This window comes from Monodelphis domestica, chromosome 1, assembly GCF_027887165.1.
Source record: "Monodelphis domestica isolate mMonDom1 chromosome 1, mMonDom1.pri, whole genome shotgun sequence".
Classification (NCBI taxonomy): domain Eukaryota; kingdom Metazoa; phylum Chordata; class Mammalia; order Didelphimorphia; family Didelphidae; genus Monodelphis; species Monodelphis domestica.
The window spans coordinates 586624735-586630734 of NC_077227.1; positions in this window are offsets into that span (position 1 = coordinate 586624735).

Consider the following 6000-nt stretch of genomic DNA (forward strand, 5'->3'; position numbering starts at 1 on the left):
TGGCACACTTTCTTCCTTTGTTTCTTCAGCGTTCTTTCTCAGGAAAAGCTGCAGAACCATAAACTTATTGATTCAACCCAAGAGAACTCCATGGAAACCACCCTTGAAAGATCTGGAAAGCCAGACTTTAGGTGCTCACTTTGCCACAAGTCCAGGAGAATACTCTGCTTTCCAAAGGACTTGTGGCAAAGTGAGCACCTAAAGTCTGGCTTTCCAGATCTTTCAAGGGTGGAAACTAAGGAGGTATCCCCTCCACTGGGGAATGGCTAGACAACTTGTAGTATGTGAATGTAATGGGACACTATTTCATCAAAAGAAATGATGAGTACTTTCAACTATAGTCAAGTAGGGAACATGTAACAAGTGCTAGACACAAATTACATGGAATTCAAAAGTTTTTGCATGAACTAGTTATAGACTGAGAAATAGTCTTTGTATTAAACATTGATGATGTAAGTTTAATATTCAGTAGAAGAAATTAACATAAATACAAGGTGCCCCAAAAGTCTTGGTATAGTTTGAAGCTACTAAAGCTTCCATATAAGGCCAAAAGACCAAGAGCTTCTAAATAAGATCCTCTGTCTATGACCAGGGGCAGTGAATGGAGGAATAGGTCTGAAGTCAGAAAGACTCATCTTCCTGAGTCTAAATAAGACCTCAGACACTTATTAAATGACCCCGGGCAAGTCACTTAGACTTGTTTTCCTCATTTCCTCATCTGTAAAATGGCCTGGAGAATAGCAAACTACTTCAGTATCTTTGCCAAGAAAATCCTAAATGGGGTCCCCAAGAGTCAGACATAACTGAAATGACTGAATAACAAGATAAGATGAGCTCATTTTCAAACAGATAAGTAGACAAGGGATTTGACCAGATTTTTTAAAATTGCAAATTATCACTGACATTATGAAAAAGGTTCTCAAATTTACTAATTAAAAAAAGAAATGCAAATTATATGAACTCTGAGACTTTGCCTCACATTCATCAAATTGAAAAGGATGATAAAAGAAACAGGAGGTTGTTGGAAGACAGAAACACTAATAAACTAAGAGTAAAATTCAGTTAATTCCACCATTTGGAATCACACAAGAAAAGTCACTAAACTGTTGATAGCCTTTGACCAAAAAATACCACTCCTAGACTTATATTCCAGTAAAGTCAAAGACAGAAAGGACTTATTAAAAAAATATCCATAGCATTTTAAAATTGCTGTAGAAAAGAACAGGGAACAAGGGTCTATCCTTCAATTGAGGAACTCCTGAACAAACTGCATTATATGAATATAATGGAGTGTTATTTACAGTAAAAAATTGTGAATATAAAGAATTCAGAGAAAATGGGAAGAATTTTTTGACTTGATGCAGATGTAAGCAGAATCCAGAGAACAATATAGGCAATAACTATAGTCATATAAGTAGAAAGGATGTCAAATTTGACAATTATAATGTAATTATAATGACCCATCTTGATCCTAAAGAACAGAAATGAAACACACAATGTAATTCATGGGAAGAAAGCATTTAAACACAATGCTTTCTTCGCATGAATTACATACAATTACAATTAAGCTTAAATCCTCTCTCTGATACTTATGGATTTTGTGACTGTAAGTCCTTATTTATTTACTTTTACTTTTATTTTTTTAAATATTTTTCCATGTTTACATGATGGCATTTTCTTTCCCTCTCCTCTTCCCTCCCCCCTCCCAGAGCCAATAAGCAATTCCACTGGGTTGTACAAATGTTATCACTTGATATTTATTGCCATATTATTCATGACTATAAGTCTTTTAAGCTCCTTAGTCTCAGTTTTCTCATCTGTAGATAAGATTAAACTAAATTATCTCTAGAATCTTTTTCAGCTCCAGATTTATGATCATATGACATGTGTTCAAATCCCAGTTCAGTTCCTTACTGTCGGGTAAATCACTGCTCAGTTTCCTTATCTGTAAAATAAGTGAGTTGGACTAGATGACTTCAAAACTTTCTTCAACCTCTAAATCAATGTTCCTATGATTTTTTTCTGCAAAGAGATGAAGTACTCTAAATTCAGAGTATTATGGATTCAGTCAGCTGAGGCCACATTGTTTTTGTTTCACTGCTTTCTTTGTTATAAGGAAGGATATAATGTTGTAGGGATCATCATTTACAGAAGATATTGTGATATGACAAAAAGTGCTAATAAAATGCATTTCTTTAAAAATAAAAAGTGAGTGGAGGAAAAGGAGAGTTACCTTGAATCTAAGCAAAGGACAGTGAATCTGCCAGTTGCCTACAAAGGTTGTTGTTGTTTTTTTAGCCATATAAAGACCCACTGCTCCTATAGAATCTGTTTATTTGGGAGTTAACCAAAGTGAAGGAGACCACTTCTGGAATTTTTTTCTTGTGGTCAAAGATGTCTGGCAACTCCCTCCTAGTCTCAACCATAGGGTCCATGTTGCTCAGAATAAAGAACATAGATTTCAAAAGGACAAATACAAAAGATGGGAGGAAGAGCATATTGACAATAAAATAATAAAAGAGCAACAAGGACCTTATGAGAATAATGTCAGGAAAACTGCATTTCCAAGGTGGAGTTTGTGAAAAATGTGAAGGACAGTAAAAAAGGCCTTTTAACAGAACCATTCTGGGACATTTCTTTACTCAATCAGCAACTGTCCATTGAGAGCTTAGTATGTGCAAAGCACTGTGCCAGGACCTGGTTAAGTAAAACTAGAAGAACATGGGCTTGCTGGGAAAGACAGGTGATACCAGACTAGGAGACAACTAAAGAAAGGCAGAACTGCCCAGCTCCTATTTTGCTCCTGTCTTTTCTACCAAGGAGAATGATCTTTAGATTAGAAAAATTAGAACAGACATGACTAAGACGAAATTGAAGCTCAAGATAGTGAGGAGACGGTATAAGTGTATCTGACAGCTCTAAATGGTATCCAGTCCCTTGGCCCAGATGAATTCCATCCCAAAGTACTGACAGAACTCGAAAATGGTAACTGCTGATTCATGGTCAGTGACTTTGGCAACACCATGAAGAAGAAAAGTGTCAGAAATCTGGAGGCAAACAATTAAAAAGAGAGAAGGGGAAGGGAAGGGAAGGGAAGGCAAGGGGAGACAAGGGAAGGCAAGGGAAGGCAAGGGAAGGGGAAGGAAAAAAGAAAAAGGAAGCAGGATTCCCAAATCAGAGACTAGGGAGTTTGATCACAACATCTGGCAATATTGTTAGGAGCTAGACTGAAGTCTCCAATTAAAAATGAGAAAACTCACACTAGCAATTCAGAAAAAAATACTATGCACACAATACAAGTGGATTTCAGCAAGGTACATGACAAAGTTTCTTATGATATCATTGCAAATCTCTTTGGGGACAAGATGAAGAAATTTGTATTGGATCACTGCACTTGGGGGCAAACCCATAATTGATTGAATTTACTAAAAGAATGATTATTAAGTAGTAATCAATTATTGATTCATAACAATTATGATTAATAATCAATTAATAGCCGTCTCAACCTGAGTTATCTCCAGGGTGAACTGGAGCCAGGTTTAACAGGCTTTCAAGAGCCTTACTAAATTTTCAGGAAACATTGACACCTCAGAAATCAAGACTATCAATCAAGACTCAAGCTACTGTTTGTTAACTTCTAGACTTTAGGAACTGTTGATAAAGCAGATTAAAAGGGAATGAATACACACTTTTTTTTCTTCCTTCCAATGGAAGGTGTAAAGGTTTCCCAGCATGCCCCTGGAGACTGAGTTTGGTATATCAGGCTTTGAACACTATACTTACTCTACTGGAAATACAAAGTTTAGTGAGACAGTCTTTATCCTACTACTAGAGCTTCATTCTAATGGTCTATACTGTTTGACTTTTTTTTCAAATATTTGGAGTAAAACATAAATATTGCACTTTTCTGCCTACTAGTAATCTTTGGAGGACAAAAACCACGTGAGATATCATTGTCTCTTCTAGATAGTGATTTACCATTGTAGGTATGTAATAAATTTTTGACAAATTGAATTGAAACAAATTAGCAAATGATCAAAGGCAGGAAGAATAGCTCATACATGGCATGTCAGGGTTGAATATATATAAATATAATAAGTATATAAATAAATGTAAATATATAATATATTTTTATATAAATATAATATTATAACAAATATATAAATAAATGAATATATAGAGGTCTCAACAGACAAATAAACAAGTTGCAAATTGATAGGGGGAAATGTTGAATATTGCACATAGGGTGGTTTTAGGGTTTTTTATATGCAGGAATGGGGGGAGACGTGACTAGAAAGCAGTTCATGTGAAAAGACTTGGGGGTGTTAGTTGACTGTAAACTCAAAGTGAGTCAACAGTGTGGCATGATTGCCAAAAAAACTAATGCAATCTTAGGCTGCATTAATAAAAATATAATACCCAGAATAAGGGAAGTGATAGTTCCCTTGGGTTCTGCCTTAGTCAAAACTCTTGGTGCTGCATTTTGAAAAGGATATTAACATGTTTAAAGGAAGGTAACCAAGATGGTGAATAGACTCAAAATAATATCATATTGTGAAAAGTTGAAGGAGTTGCATATATTTAGGCTGGAGAAAAACAGAGAGTAGGTGGGTAGAAGAGAAGGGAAGAAACCAAAGGAATGGACAGTACAGATGTCTTCAAATATTTGAAAGGTTGACATATGGAAGAGAGGAGAGATTTATTCTCTTCAGGTCCAGGAGGCAGAAGTAGGGGCAGTGGGAGGAAGTTACAGAGAATCAGACATCAGCTTAAACTAAGGAAGAATTTTTAACAATAAGAGCTGTCCAAAAAAATGGAATGGACTCTCTTAGGTGGTAATGAGCTCTCCATCCCTGGAGGTGTTCAAACAGAGACTATTAATGGATGTTATGGAGGGTCTTCCCATGAAGAGTTTATATTAGAGTAGATGACCTCTAAGGTCTTTTTTAATTCTGAGCTTCCCTGACACATCTGTGAGTTTATGCCAGATTGATCTGGGTTTTGAAGAGAGGATTAATAATTCACAATGTTTTAGAAGATAAAAGCAGCCGCCGACACTGGGGGATAGGTCATGAGACTTGTCTCCCTCCTGGCCTACCCTCATCATTTCCCTGTGCTATTTTCTTGATGCCTTTTTGGAAAGTAGAGAATGGATTCTGAAAGTAGGAAAGGAAGGTATAGATTATAGAATAGAATCACAACCACAGAATTGGAAAGAACCTTGTACACATAATAGGTGCTTAGTAATGCTGTTAGCTGGACTAATTCAACTAGTTCAACTAATTCAACATATTTCTGATTACATATCCAAACAAGTGGTCATCAAGCCTCCCCTTGAAGACCTCTAGTAATGAGGAACTCACTACCTCCCAAAGTAGTCCATCCTACTTTTGGACAGTTCTTATTACTAGGAAAGTTTTTCTTCTATCCAGCCAAAAATCTTGTACTTTATACCTTCTGTCCTTTGCTTCCAGTCTTGCTTTTAGGGACAAATGGGACAAGTCTAATTCTCTTCCAAGTGAAAAAACTTCAAATATTTGACCACTGTTTGGCATTTCCTCTCTAAATCTCCCCTAGGCTTAGAAGTCTCAGTCCCTTCAACCAATCCTTCTATGACTTGTTTTTCAGCCCCTTCAGCATCCTTTCTACTTTTTCTACTTCTCTATGGATATACATCAATTCCACAATGCCCTTCATATATATAGAGGGGGGGGAGGGAGGGAGTATTCTGAACTAAATCCAAGATTCCAAAGTAATCAGAACTGTCTAAGTCAGAGTGCAATAAAACTATCTCACTTCCAAAAGACTCCAAGGGTGCTTATACCCTTATGTCTTTCTTCCAGAATGAAGCAAGTAGAATAGAGAACTTCTCTTTCTTTCCCTACTCTAGGGAGTCTCTACTGGTTGCTCTAAGGGCAGAAGCACATTGCTCACAGTATGGGCTTTCCCAAGGGTGCTGAATGGACATTTTCTTTTGAGGCATAGATCAAAGACCAGAGA